This window comes from Phocoena sinus, chromosome 10 (genome assembly GCF_008692025.1).
Source record: "Phocoena sinus isolate mPhoSin1 chromosome 10, mPhoSin1.pri, whole genome shotgun sequence".
Taxonomy (NCBI): domain Eukaryota; kingdom Metazoa; phylum Chordata; class Mammalia; order Artiodactyla; family Phocoenidae; genus Phocoena; species Phocoena sinus.
In genome coordinates this window covers 90,415,678-90,431,192 of record NC_045772.1, presented here as the reverse complement: position 1 = coordinate 90,431,192, position 15,515 = coordinate 90,415,678, and the positions used below count along the sequence as shown (strand labels likewise).

Below are 15,515 nucleotides of genomic sequence, written 5' to 3'. Positions count from 1 at the left end.
CTTTGCTTCATCTTCCTCTCCCTCCTCTGTTCCCCTTCTTCCTCTTTAGTTAATTAGACACCCTGGAACATGCTTATTTGCTTGGAGGAAGGAGCCAGCAGTGAAAGGCTTAAAATACTGGGGACTTGTGGGACAGGGAAGAATAAGAGAGGAAGCAAGATTCATCTGAAGTTGGGAGAAAATCAGATTCGGAGAAGAGATGAAGAGTGTAATGGTAAGAAAGAATGAAGAGAGGACGGGGGAGGGAGAGAAATAGATGGGGCTGTAAATGCGTAGATTGATAAGGAACGGGGGTGGGGGGAGACCATTTGAGAAATGTTCATTCAATATGCTTTACTTTTTCTGTGAAAGAAAAGCTAGATCACCCATCTGCAGAATATAAGGAGGTCACGGGTGGTGCTGAAGGCTTGAGAGGGGTTAAAGTTTAGTAAGGGCACCGTTTGTAGGGAATGGGAGAGAACACATCAGTACCTGGAATGAAAACTTATAATGCTAATGTGTGCCTTGCTTCCTTTCATGTCAATTCCACGATGAGACCAAAAAAAGGGGGAACAGAGTGTGAGTGTATTAGTGATAGGAATTTAACTGTAAGTGTGTGAATGAATAAGCTTCTGCCTCTCCATCTCATTACAAGCAGTAACATGTATTTATTAAATTCTTGTGATCAAGACACCGAAGGAACTACAATGATGAGGTATGGTTCCCATCCTTATGGAACTTACATCTGGTTGGGGAGATGAATCACGGCCACTTGAAAAATTAACTGCATTACAAGGTAATTTTGCCATAAGTGATGAAAGCGGCATAAAGAGTCAGACAAATGATTGATCACTTACAACTGGAGTAGTCAAGGAAGCTTTCATATTATTTTTACATTGCCTTTGTGTATTTATTTATTTCTCTTTTCCGATAGAGTAGGCACTGCCACGTTCATCTTTAACCCCTGTCACATTTCTTGGTACATGACAAGCACTTAATAACCATTGCTGAATGAATGGACTAATGAAACAACAAACAAGTCAAGTAAGATTTGACTAACTTGAGGGGAGGAGGGGTGGAAATTCATTTCAGTAGGGTTATGGTAACATAAAAATGTAGAAGAAAGGGGAAAAGAAGAAAGGGAAAAAAACAGCATTTACTGAGTATTTATACACCGGCACTGTGTTATATGCTTTTACCTACGTTATAGAATCATTTAATTGTCACAATAACCCTGTGAAATCGCTATAAATATCTCTGCTTGAAAGGATGAAGAGTTTCAGAGAGACGAGGCGACTTGCTCAAGTAGTAAATAAATGTCAGCGCTGGGCCCGGAACCTCGGAACACGGGGCCGGTCCTAGGGCAGTGAAGAGGTGGGTTTTCATACACCCCCTTGTGAGGACGTGGCTCTCGGCAAGTCCACTACAGCACATGTCATTCCTCTAGCCTTAAACTCCTGTAACTACTGGTTACGTCTCCGTGCATGGTGGTGGTGTTGACCTGAATTCCCATCTCCCGAGTCTTCAGTCTCGCAGAAGGGTCCCAAGTGTCCAGGTCCCTGCCCTCTCCAGCCTCATCTCAGGTGGCCATCCCTAGTCACCAACATCCACGCTCCAGGTTCCCTGAACTACACTTGCTCACTCACCCTTTTCCACCTTCCCTCATGCTATTCTCTGCGTCCCAAGGGCCCTCCTTGCCTCGGTACCTATTCATCTTTCACAATCTAACTCCCTGGCCACTTCCTTTTTTCTTGACTTGCAAATAATATTGGTTGCATGAACTGATTCTTTTGTCTTCCTAAGTTTCCATCATATTCTCGTCTCCTTTCTTTTCCTGCAAATGGCTATGTTCATGGATTCTTCTCTTCCCTCTCCTTCCCTAAAGAAGCCCCCCAGCCAAAGTGCAGTTTAATATTTCTACTGTGACTTCCAGTTGTGAAAGACAAGGGAAATTTGGGCACTTATCCCTAAGGCCAGGACTCTGAAATATTGTACCTTCTGTAATTACAGGACCTACTCCCCTAATTCCATGGGATAAAGGAAGAAGAGAATTGAAGTTATGTATATGTGTATGGATTCATTTGGAGCCCATGAAATTGTTCAGTTTTATCAAGTTCTGGAATTCCTAAACTGTTCTATCTGCATCCTGTCTTGCCCCTATATATATTTCTGTCCATGTTGGGGAGACCTGCTAAGCTGCTCGAGAAAAGTAGAGAGGCCGCTTCTGTGGGCTCTGCCCCAAGGTGGTGGCCAGCACGCGACTCCGCAGGCTCCATGGAGCATTTGAACCTCGGAGCTGGGAGGAAAGTACTGGTGCCTCGAGAGAGGCTTTCTCAGGAACAGCAGGAAACAACACCCGTGTCTAGCTTCAGGGATTAATTAACACTATTTTAAAATAAATCCTTTAGAAGAATTTCCCTTCTCTTTGACAGAAATCCATTTGCAAATGTGGACTAATTTTCTATGAAATGAGCCTAAGGCTAGTCTCCTCACGTAGTCTTCTGGAAGTAGCTGATGACGGCAGAGCTAAATACCACCCTTACTACCACTATGACCAGGGCATGCAGAGGGTGTGGCGAGTGTGGTCTCTGCCACAGGCTGGGCCTGCAGTTAAGTGTTCCTGGTAGTGGTGCCAGGAGAGATTGGGGTTGATACACAGTTTAACCTGACTCCAGTTCAAGAAGATTTAGAAATAGCCCATGGCAGTCACCTGGGCCAGAAGGGGAAAGAGGATTGTTCTAGGAACTCTTAGGAGAGTCTGTGCTGATCCCTTTCTCTATAGTTAGATGACAACTGGAAGGGGGGAAGCAGCCACCTGTGCCCACAGTCCACCAAGAAGTTAGTCCACCAGGATTCCCAGCTCGTCCACTCCTCCAGGCCTTCCGTCTCTCCCTCATGGGTGGGGAGGGGCTCCCTAAGGGGCCCCAGCCTGCAGCTCTTCTGCCAACTTGCTCTAGTGCAGTGGTATCACAGAACAATGGCAGGTCACCTCTTGCACCTCATTTTTACAAAATCATATGAATGTTGGCTTCTTATCAAAGAGAAAAAAGTACTGTCTTCCAACAAATACACAGGCCAAATCAGGATGTCAAACTAAGGATATTGTGACTAGAGAACGGAAGGACAGGAGGTGGGAAGGTAGAGTAAGAGGCCATTGTCAGAAAGGATCAACATTACACCTTTTTTGTTTGTCTGTTTGTTTCTGGAAAGGTAATCTATTCAGTAAGTATTTTCTGAATGTTTACTATTTTTTTTCTTTTTTAAAAAATTTTTATTGGCGTATAGTTGATTTACAATGTTGTGTTAGTTTCTGCTGTACAGCAAAGTGAATCAGTTATACATATACATATATCCACTCTGTTTTAGATTCTTTTCCCATAGAGGTCATTACAAAGTACTGAGTAGAGTTCCCTCAACAATACGTCTTTAAGTGCTCATTCATCAGTTTCTAAGAATCACCTATTCCTAAAAATCTCTGTGTATTGGACAACTAAAAGCCGTACGTTACCTAAATAAATACCCAACCTTTTTGCCAGAAGTAGTTTTGGTTTGTTTTGTTTCTTTTTGAGTTTAGAAAATGAAAATTAGGTCATGCTGGAAACCCTTTTTCTATACAGAATATATTCTCTAAATTAGAGGAAGTGCAGTGACTAAAGATAACATGGACCATCCAGTTTGTTTATTAGAGAAATAAACAAATTAAAAACTCAGACATCACTTTGGCTCCATATTTGTGTACAAGTAAGATTATTTAGGATAAATTCTTAGATGTGAACTTGCTGTGTTAAAGTATGTAACTTTCATAGATATTACCATCATATTGCAGTTCTGTGTCTTCAAGTTTAATTCATCTTAACATGCTTAACACATTAATATTTAGCACACTTATGGAGTCCTTCCCATCTTCAAGGGACCGCATTAACACTGGAGATAAAAAGGTGAATACAACGCAGTCCCTACTCTGGAGGAGTTCCTAATAGCCTGGGGGACACTAACATGTAACTCAATCATGACAAAAAGCCAGAGAGGGTGTCCAGTATACGGGTAGTTAAAGGAAGCAGTGACTGATTATACCTGAAGGTGTTGAGAAAGTCTGTTCAGATAAAGTGACATTTTAGTGAGGACCTTGAAGGATGAGTAGAAATTCACCAGATGGAGAACAAGTTGGCAGAGGGATGGCGGAGTCACCGTGAAAGAGCAACAGCCATGAGTACCGGGTTTGGCTGCCTGTGGGGTGTCTGGTGGGGTGAAGTGAGAGATAAGCTGGAAAGCACGTTGGAGCCAAGAACGTACGTTTTGTTCTTTTGACTGTGGGGAACCTTAGAAGACATTTAAGCAGAGGAGGGATACTATCTTGTCTTTGTTTAGAATAACATCTCTGTTGGCAGTGTTGTGACGCAGGAGGTGGGAAGTCATTGTCATAAAGGATGAGAAATAAGGCAGAAGAGTGGGGAGGAGGGGATGAATCTAAATGATGCCAGTTGGGTAAAATAGTAAGGATTTGGTAATCGCTGAATGTAGATTGGAAAAGAATGGTAAAATGGCAAAATGTAAAGAATGTAGAATGGTAAAGAAGGGTTGAAGCCACTTTGTGTTTCGGATGACTGGGACGATGATGGTGATGATGATGATGACGGTGATGATAATGATAATGATGGGAATAATGTGCTTCCTCTTTTTTTTAACATCTTTATTGGAGTATCATTGCTTTACAATGGAGTGTTAGTTTCTGCTTTATAACAAAGTGAATCAGTTATACATATACATATATCCCCATATCTCCCCCCTCTTGCATCTCCCTCCCTCCCCACCCTCCCTATCCCACCCCTCTAGGTGGTCACGAAGCAATGTGCTTAGTCTTGAATGCGTTAAGTCTGAAGTGCATTGCAGGCATCCAGAGAGAAACACCTCCTAGATGACAGGGAGAATGTGTATGGATCAGAAGGATGAATACTTACAAAGGTGAAGACTTGGAAGACAAAGCAAATACACGGTAGTTGAAGGTGAAATAATATTCCACTGGGAAACAGAGTACGGAAAAAGAAAAAGGAATCACTTTAAAATATCAACTTTAGTGAACGTTTGAGAGGAGGAGAGCCAATGAATTGGAGTCAGAAAGATAAGATAAGAAGTAGAAGAAAGGGGTGTGACAATACTAAGAGAGGAACAAGTTTGAAGAGGAAGAGTTTGGTGAATGACTTCATATGCCATAAGGATGTGAAGCAGAACTAAGTTGGACCTAGTGACCGTATTAGTTGCGGTTCCCCAGAAACACAGAACGAACAATGTGTGTGTGTGTGTGTGTGTGTGTGTATGTGTGTGTGTGTGTGTGTGTGTAGGAATTGGTTGATGCAATTATGGAGAGTGAGAAGTACCAAGATCTACACTTGGCAAGCAGGAGACTCAGGAGAGCTGAGGGTCTAGTCCAGTCTGAGTCTGAAGGCAGGAGAAGACAGATGCCCTGGTTCAAAGATAGTCAAGCAGAGAGAGGGACTTCTTTCTTATTCAGCCTTTTTGTCCTAATCAGGCCTTCAATGGATTGGATGTGGCCCTCCCACACTGGGGAGGGCAATCTGCTTTGCTCAGTCTCCCAATTCAAGTGTTGATTCTGTCTAGAAGCATCCTCCCAAGACACACCAAGAATAATGTTTAATCAAATATCTGAGCCCCGCCCCCATTGCCCAGGCAAGTTGATACATAGAGTTTTCTATCACAGCAGAGAAAAGTCACTGGTGACCAGAGACCTTACCAAGAGGAGTTCCAGATGAGTGGTTCTGGCGAGATCCAGATACCAAAGGACTGAGAAATAAACAGAAAGTAAATAAATGGAGACACTAGGAACGGACTGCTCATTCAAGAATGTTAGTTGACTGCAGAAGGAAGGGAAGAGGGAAAGCAACACATTCAGGAGAAAGATAAGTTGAGGAGGATTTTTTTAAGGTGAAGGAAATTCGAGTATGTTTAATATTTATTGGCTGAGACGGATGCATTTGTGAAGAGCAAATGATTGAAGTAACAAATGGGAAGAAGAATTAATTAATAGGGCAGGATATTGAAAAAGGCTGAAAGGAAAGTGATGTGTGTGCAAATAATTAGAATATAATGCAAACTGAAGTAATAATATTACAAAGTGAGAAATATGTTCCATTGCCCAAGTATTAGATTTAGGCTTTAAACCTACAGAAAGATCCATGGAGAATTATATCCTAACATATGTTCCATGCATTTATGCAAGAAAGTGAATAATATCAGATGATTACAAACGCAGGTGGTGATTTTTTTTCAACTGTCCCAAAGAGTGAAACTTGATCATTATAAAGGTGTCAGGAACGCTATCCTGAATCGCTGTCTAAAGCCCCTGCCTAATTCATCTGCCTACTGTCTCAAATAGACATCAAGTCAAAGACTCCACTTAGCTCCGGGAAGGAATGTCTCAGAAGAATCTTGTCATGGATTTTTCAAGAATGACATAATTATCTTCTGTAGCAGTCAAGCGCAGAAGGGACGTAACTCTGCACAGATGCAGAGCGTCATCGTTATGCAGAATTGAACAACACTGAATGACAGGTAGCTTTAGCCAAAAGGCGACTCTATTCTATTCACCACTGTGGTCCTCCTGCTTAGCTCCCAGGACTTGGCACCCAGAAAGCATTCAATAAATATTGGTTGTATGAGTGGATGAGAATGCTGTGATCCTAGGAATGCATTGTCAGTCTTCACTCGAAGGTCAGTATGCCAAGAAAATTCTTTAAAGGCCAAATTCGCAGGCATCTTTGGAACTTTAAGGCAAAACTCTTCATCTGAACATAAGGCCAAAAGGCACTGAAGGGGCCAGATGAAATGCAAGCTTGTAGAGACACAGTGTGCATGGTCCACGGGTTGACTGAAGAGAAGTGAGGTGGTGCTCCGTCCCTATCCTCCTTAGGATGGAGGCACTCCTGTCCTTGCACCTGGGGATATTGGTGACTAACAGCTCTTACCTGAGGGACTCTCAGGGAATTACCCTCAAAGGAAGACAGAGCTACTTAGCCTAAGGTCACACCGCTTCCCCAGGAGCAGCCCACATCCAATGGGTGGTTAACGGCGGGGGTGGTGGGGGCGCTGGTGTCCGTGGTGGGAGTGAAGTCCCATATGCCCCGTACCTCAAGGTGAGACGAGTCTGAATAGCTAGCCCAGCTCCAGAGCTTTCTGTGGGATTGTCGGTGGTCTGTATTTTGCCTGCATCACAACTCCAGTCTCTTCTCTGCCCCATTCCTCTCCTTCACTCCCTCACGGATGGTGGTCCCTGTGGGCACTCTCTGTAAACTCATGCATGCAGCTCTCAGTTTCTGGGTCATCCTGCTGTGGAGGCTGACCCGAGACATTCTGTGTCACTTACCGTTTCTACATAGACAAGAGGGCAGTCTTCGAAGAGCTAAAACGCTCCAGGGAGCATTAGACTGAGGGCCTTGGCTCCAGCTCAGTGCTAGGCACCTGCATGTTCCAGAATACTAAAAATGGGAACCAGAGAATCAAGGGGGCCCGGCTTGGCTTGCGTGGGTCAGAACAAGTGTCTTTGTCCTGTCACGTAGAGGAGGGCACATCCTCACACCTGCAGCGCGCACCTGCTGGCTACTCTATGTCCGTGCCTCGCAGCGCCAAAACGCACCTTGCGTGGGTTTTGCCTGATTAGTTGAGATGTTCCTAAGGTTATTCCCCTTTTGTTCCTGTTGTTCCCAGCACTTAGACTTAATTTTTTCATCCTTTCGAGAGCTCTAATCCTGAAGGATAGTCAACTTCCCCTTCCAACCCAGGAAGAAAACAAAACTCTTCGATTTCATATCTTCCCTAGAGTCCAGTTCCCAAGATTCAAGCCAAATCTAGGTATTTCTTGAGACTTTCTCAGAATGTCTTGATTTTGCGTCTGTTTTCCACCACTTGGCTGTTTATTATGTTGTTAGGACATTTAAAGATGTTTTCAGTTTAATTTTAAGTATAGCTAATATTTATTTAGCACTTATTAGTTGGTGGACATTTCTATTGCAAAATATAACACGGATACAGAAAATCACACGGAAAAGCAAAGAGTAATGAACTGTGTGCATGTTTGTAACCCCTCCTCAGGATTAGAAATAGAACTTTTCTGGGCTGCTACTCCAGCAGCCCCTCTGTGTACCCCACCCCAATCTCAACTCTCCTCCTTCTCTCCAAAGTAACTGCTACTCAGATTCTGTAATAATCACCTCTTTGCACTTCTTTAGAGTTTTATCAAAAAGTGTGCATCCCCAGACACTGTACTTTTGTCTTGCCTGCTTTTAAAAATTCAAATTTCTTTAAATCTGCAATTTCCCCCTCCATCCCTTTCTTTTCCTCACACAATATCTGTTGAAGAACTTGGGGCATTTGATCTGCAGCTTCCCATAGTCTGGATTTTTCACCTTGTCATTTTCTTCTCTCTTCTGTATTCCCTACAAATTGGCAGCTGGATCCACACTTGACCAGACTTGTGTTTGATCCCTTCTGCAAGTGAAGGGATTTCAATCCCCATTCTGTCCATTCAGATATCTTTATTGAAGCTCAAATTGTCCTGTATTTGGCTAGTGGGGGCCTCTTCAAGTTGGCCTCTGAGTCTTCTTTACATGAGTCTTTGGTAAGTTCTTTGCTATTGGGTGTGTCAAGATTTTCCAGGCTTATCTTGTACATTTCTGGCCCCAGATATGGAAATAGCTACTTCTCTAAGAAGCTTTGGACATTTTTTCAGGGAAAATGATATTTCAAAACCACAATCTCTTTGCTTGATTATTGTTTCAAGGCTTCTTCAGTGGACACGTTACTTTATGAGTTCATACTAATAGTTCGAATTTAAATTCAGGAAGACAGGGCTTTTTACTTAACTTCTTCTGTATTGCATCTCTATTTACTTTCTTTTTTAAAAAATATTTATTTATTTAATTTGTTTATTTTCCTTATTTTTTTTTGGCTGCGTCTGGTCTTGGTTGCAACGCACGGGATCTTTGCTGAGGCACGTGGGATCTTTTTTGTTATGGTGCGCGGTCTGCTCGAGCTTTAGTTGTGGTGTGCGGGTTTTCTCTTCTCTAGTTGTGGCGCGTGGGCTCCAGAGCACGTGGGCTCTGTAGTTTGTGGCACGCGGGCTCTCTCGTTGAGGCATGAGAGCTCAATAGTTGTGGCACGCGGGCTTATTTGCCCCGTGGCATGTGGGATCTTAGTTCCCGGACCAGGGATTGAACCTGTGTCACCTACATTGGAAGGCGGATTCTTTACCACTGGACCACCAGGGGAGTCCCTCTATTTCCTTTCTTCCATACCAAAATCCTAGTTCTCAAGGACACAGGGAATGACAGAATCAGAATATTGCATCATTACTCATCATCATTACTCAATTCCAATAGTATATACACAAACGATACTAATCCTACCACTGGCAATATGATCATTGAAAATAAACACAAATTTTGTTGCATGTACTTTCCCCATCTCCCATTAATTTTTATAGCTGTACTATATCTGTATTGCCTAATCATATAGCCATTAATACTCTACTTTCCCCTTTTAATGCTCATTTGCTTATAGTTCTATAATAACTCTATGTTTTATATATTTAGTTCTCACCATCAGTCCTTGTGTCTATGTCTCTAGTGATTTTGGTTCTCTGAAGCTCATTTCTAGAATATTCCTCAGGCAGCCTCATGGGAGTAATAGTCCTTGAGTTTTTACAGGTTGATAACAGTTTGTGTATGCTCATTATGTCTGAAAGTCAGTTTTGCTAAATAAAAATTCTCTTCTTTATATTTCCTTTAGACACTTCTTTCCTTGAGTATGTTAATTAGGTCACTCTGGTTTTTTTTCCTGTCATAAAGCATTGCTGTCATAAAGTCTTACGGTAACTTAATTTTTTCCCTTATAAATCACTTGCCCATTTCCCCTAGATGCTCAAATAATTAATTTTCTGTAAAATCCGATGACTTTATTAGAATATGCCTTGGTGTTGGTCATTCTGAGTTGATATTCTCAGATGTGTGGTGTGTTCTTTCAATATATAATTTCAATTTTCTTTTTTAATTTCAGGAAGGTTTTCTTAAGTTATTGTTTTTAGCATTTGTTCTCTTTCTTGCTTTGGTTTATTTCCTTATATTCTTATATTGTGTAATTTGAATCTGCTTTGCCTATATTCCGTTGCTACTTTCTCTTTAATCATTATCTCTTTATTTCTTTGTGATTTTTAAAACCTTCCTTCTTTTCACCTGCTATTTTCTTAAGGTGTATTTTGTGCTTATTTGCGTTTGTGTTCCTTCCAGTTTAGTCTTTGTTCCAGAAATGTCTTCTCATTTATTTATAATTCTTTCCTATGCTCTGTCACCTCATTTCTGAGTTTTTCTAATTCTGACTATACTGTTCTTTTACATCTTGTATCATTTTCTTAATGTCTTTTAGTTTATTTGAAATAGGTTACAGTTTTGATCTGTCCCTGTCTTTCTGATATGCTTTTATTATCTATAGTGATGTTATTCTGCTTTCTGTTCTCTTTTATCATATAATAACTTTGCATAGGACTTGACTTCGATGATTTTCTGCAGCTCATTTTTATGTGAAATCAGTTTTCTGAGATTTTAGAGGCCTGATACAGGCTAGCTTTTCTAACTTCAGAGAATCCCCTCTTCTGCTGTTTTCCAAGACTTCTTGGTTCTGTTCTCCACCTCCACTTTTTTTTTTTTTTTTTTTTTTTGCGGTACGCGGGCCTCTCACCAGTGTGGCCTCTGCAGCCGCGGAGCACAGGCTCCGGACGCGCAGGCTCAGTGGCCATGGCTCACGGGCCCAGCCGCTCCGTGGCATGTGGGATCTGCCCAGACCGGGGCACGAACCCGTGTCCCCTGCATTGGCAGGCGGACTCTCAACCACTGCGCCACCAGGGAAGCCCTCCACCTCCACTTTCATCTGGATCTTTTCTTTCCTTTTTCTCAATTGGGCCAATTCTGTTCAATTTTCATTACATTCCAGAAGTTTCTCCGTAGTGCTGGGCCCTTTCCTGAAAGGGACCCCTGTCCTAGAAGAAATCTCATAAGTGATCAATTCTTCTAGTCCCAGTTTCTACCGAGAGCACCCTTGCACTTGCCCATTGCTGGATTGCATGAAGCCCTCCTGGTTTCAGTGGCCGTTCCCAAGTGGGTCCATGGTGCTTTGTCTTTGCTTCTCTCTGCTTTCTGCTGCCTAGATGCTGGTGCCACTCTGGTCCTGTGACTGGTGATTTGTCTTCCCTGGCTGATATTTTGAGGTTTCTAAAGAAGTCTAGTCATCTAGTTTCACAGTAAATGTTGACCATGGATTTTTGGTTTACTACCTAATTGTCTTATCTGTTTTAATATAGCGATTCAGAAAGAAGAAGAAAATTATGGCACATCCACTGCCACCATCTTCTCTGGAGCACTAAGTGTTTGCCAAGTCCCCTTCAACTTTCAGGACATCCCAGTGGGATAGGAATAATTATTATTCTTATTTTACATACAAGGAAACTCAGGCTCAAGAGGTCAAACCGCTTCCTAAGGTCACCAGCCAGTAAGTGGTAGCTTTGGGATTTGAACCTATGTCTCTTTGACTCCTATGTTGGCTAAACTTTATATCAAAAATGTTATAAGATCATGCCTTTAACATTTAAATTGTGCATTCCCATAGAATGTTTTCCTAACCAAAATGTTGTAATTTATGATTAACAAAATATTAGAAAGTATTCAGCTTTAAACATAAGAACTTGGATGATTTTTTTCTTTTCTCTTCTTTTGTGCATATCCCCAAATTTCCCTAATGAGGAGATATCAAATTTAAATTGGAAAACCCAACACACCTTGTTTAAAAAATTAAAATGAGCATGGTTGAAAGGTTCTTTGGCTAGTCCCAAAAGTCTATTTAACTTATTATATACATGAAATACAGTACAAATATGTGTATGCATGTGTGTATACATGTAAGACACATATACAAATTTGATTAACTCAGCAAAACATGCACGAGCAATATTAAATTATAGCACAATTGTTAGGCGCATAATCGTTAAGGATGTAGTATCTGTGTTCAGACAAACCTGAGTTTGAATCCTAGATCTTTATCTTATTTGGGTTAACTGGGACAAATTTTTCAGGTCATTCATTCAAGCTGCAGTCTCCTTATGTGTAAAATGGAGATAATCTCATAGCGTTGTCCTGAACATAAACTGACGTACTGCGTGTGAAGCAAAGCACCTAAGACAGTGCCCGGCAAAAATAAGCGCTCACTAAATGTGAAAGGTTATTAAATACAACCAGGACAGTGGAGAAACTAGGCTTAGTTAGGGGAAGTAGATGGAGAATTATAGCCACTCTGAAAATAATTTCTGCGTAATATCAAGCCTTTAGAAACAGGTGGGTTTTTTGTTGGTTTGTTTGTTTTAGAGGGGAGAGTTTTTAAAATTTATCAAAGATCAGTGAGTGCCTTTAAAATTGTTTCACAGCTGGAAGAAACAATAGTTATAGTAAGTAGCCTTAGAGGAGGTGGTCCAGTGTGGAAATGACAACTCACACATCACATAAAAAGCATGTATAGGTCAGATACTTGTTGTAACTTGGAAATTGACCTCCTGTAGTATTCTGGGGCCAGATTGAAAATTGCCCTGCTGGGCCAGTACATACTTGACAGAAAACTTTGTCAGACCTCCCCAGGATGTATTTGGAAGGCCATTTGTAACCCTGATGATTGTAAACAAATTGTACTGAGGTGGTAACTTGAAATGTGCACTGGTGACAATTGTTAGAATATTCAACTGCAATGAGTTTAATCGATTATAAAAGAGTGGTTCCTATTGGACGATGTAATACACATTGTCCTTCCTGCACTGAGTTTGCTATTTTGTGTCATTTGCTGTAGAGATAATAGAAGCATTTAATTTTATTGACCAAAAACGTGTGAGTTGAAATATGTAAACCATGATGCCTCCCTCTGTAATTTTCAGCTGTAACATCATTTGTTCAGTGATAAGATGCCAGTTAACATCCAGAAGCTGACCTAGAGGTCATTTTCTGTGCTCGGAACCCGGGGAAGATGGAGAAGGGGTGGGGATGGTGCTTGTACTGCCATTGCAGTCACCTGGTGACTGCAGTGGTGTCAGTCGAGGTGCATTTTTTGCCAATTAAAGATTGCATTAGTACTGGTCCAGCTGCCCCTCATCATCCCCTCTCCCTGAAACCAGCTGGGAAATTTGAGTAGTGGTGACAGTAAGCAGGGGTGAGAACAACTGCACCGTTGGCTCCAGTGCATCCTACGAAGGGAAACCACAATGTGAAAGAACTTCTTAGTTAATGTTTGGTGTAGGAAACCTCCGGCTACAAGTGCTAATTACAGTCTATACACAACAGATGATTTTCAGCTCCAAGAATTGAGAATGGATTCTTCTCAGGTTCCGGTTTCTAGAAAAGGTGCATTTTTCCTGAGCAACTAGTAGTTTTTATTTTCTGATAGGCATTTTGTGATTTTGAAACAAATAATGCTTTTCTCTTTGTTTAGGTCACTAGGCAGTCACATTTGTGGCATCTCTACAAACCCTACAAGATCTAAGCCCAGTATATTTTTTTATCAAAAGATGTAAGCTAAGGTGAATGTAAAACCAAAAATTAAAATTTCTTTTCATATAGGCTTTATATTCTCCTAAAATATCCAAACTAGTCTGTTAAACATTCAAGGTAGTCTATTAAAAAGTAAAATACAAGGCTTCCCTGGTGGCGCAGTGGTTGAGAGTCCGCCTGCCGATGCAGGGGACACGGGTTTGTGCCCCGGTCCGGGAAGATCCCACATGCCGCGGAGCGGCTGGGCCCGTGAGCCATGACCGCTGAGCCTGCGCGTCCGGAGCCTGTGCTCTGCAACAGGAGAGGCCACAACAGTGAGAGGCCCGCGTACCGCAAAAAAAAAAAAAAAAAAAAAAAGTAAAATACAGAATATAGTGAATAAATATCAAATTTTTAAATGTAATTTAAGAGAGCTGACAATTTTAAATTAAATTTTAAAACATTTAATTCAATTGTATTAAATGTTTTTATAAAGATAGAACAATGCACAATTCTAGAGTTCAATACCCATCAGGTTACCAATGTAGTGAAACCATGTCATGTTTCACAGGTAATGTCAAGCCTAGCGCTTCTCATGTGGGGAGATCTGGCAATTTCTGGAGATACTTTTGGTTCTCACAAGTGTTTCTGGGGAGAGAAGCTATTAGCATCTAGTGGAGAGAAGCTTGAGATGCTGCTAAGTAGGTTACAACGCACAGAAAAGCACCAGCCCTCTACAACAGGAGGAACCACAGCAACAAAAGGAAAGAATTATCCTATCCCAGATGTAAATAGTTTCAAGGTTGAGAAATCTGAGTATGTGTGTGTGTGTATGTATATATTTGTATTTATATATCCAAATTATATACACACAAATGTAAGAGTAATGTGAACATTTAAGATTATAGAATGTTTCTCAGCTACCAGGTGCAGTGGTTGCACATATTGTACTAATTTGTGAATACCTCTGGAACCATGAATTGGAACACAAAAGCAAAAAAAAACCCAAAAAACAAACAAAAAAAAACCCAAAACAGCATTACTGGGAAATGATACTTTGTTATTCAATAATCTGTCACATTCACATTTCCTCAGAGGAAAGATTTGACAGGCTAATTAATTTGTCTCATCTCATAAGTACTTTTGCCACTGGAATCTCCTCCGTGCTCTAAAGCAGTGTCCATTCATCAGCAGTGGCACAGCCCACAAACTTTTACAGTAATTGAGTGAAGTCACCTTTTGTGTGGAAGTTGTGGGCAGGAGATGAAGAGTGTTTCTCTGGGGTCTTAACAGCATTGGTCACGAGGGTGGATGATTAAAATACAAGTTGTCCCGTGCCAGCGCCAAATCCCGAGAGACAGAAGCACCCATGCAGTCCTTAATAAATGTGCGTGTGTTTGTGTATGTATGTGTGGGTTTGTGTATGAACGCAGTGTGCTATGGGGACCCTCTAAAGCCCTGACCCAGTACTGTGGCCCCTTGTGCTCAGATCTGAGTACTGACATAAATACTTTTAAAAAATGTGTAAAATTTGAGGGCTTGGATTTTCAGCTTGAAGCCAGAAGGTGTTTAGGTGGGAACCAAGTCAGAAATAAGTTGGAGCACGAGGTACTATTAGAAGAATTCGCTTACATTAATACTTGAATGTTGTAATAAAGGACAAGCATTTCTGTATGTCTGATAGACTCCTGGGTAAAGGGTAGCACAGGTGTAGCTGAATCCCGGGTGAAGCTGTTTGTGCCTAGAGCAAGATTAGAGGTGAAACAGCCGAATATGGGTGAGGCCTGGGGGCACAAGGACCCTGATCCTGAGGCTGCCTTTGCTTAATTCTACCCAGGGGATAGCAAAGGCAAGAAAACTTAGGTTTAAATACTTTCACTTTCCAGGATCTTATTTCCCTTCCCCACTCCAATTTCCCTGGTTCATTTTCTCTTAATTGGTCCTGATTGGAAGTCATCATAAATCAGAATA

The 15,515-nt window shown here is 41.5% G+C and overlaps 1 protein-coding gene across 1 annotated transcript in view; it reads left to right on the top strand.

Moving 5' to 3' along the window:
• The window catches only part of DERA (deoxyribose-phosphate aldolase), a 184,775-nt gene extending 181,257 nt beyond the window's left edge, over positions 1 to 3,518 (top strand). The window contains exons 12-14 of the transcript XR_004351874.1: positions 50 to 1,023; positions 1,248 to 1,353; positions 1,990 to 3,518. The gene's annotated coding sequence lies outside the window, so the exon portion shown is untranslated. The remainder of the gene's footprint in view (positions 1 to 49; positions 1,024 to 1,247; positions 1,354 to 1,989) is intronic.
• Positions 3,519 to 15,515: the final 11,997 nt, after the last annotated feature.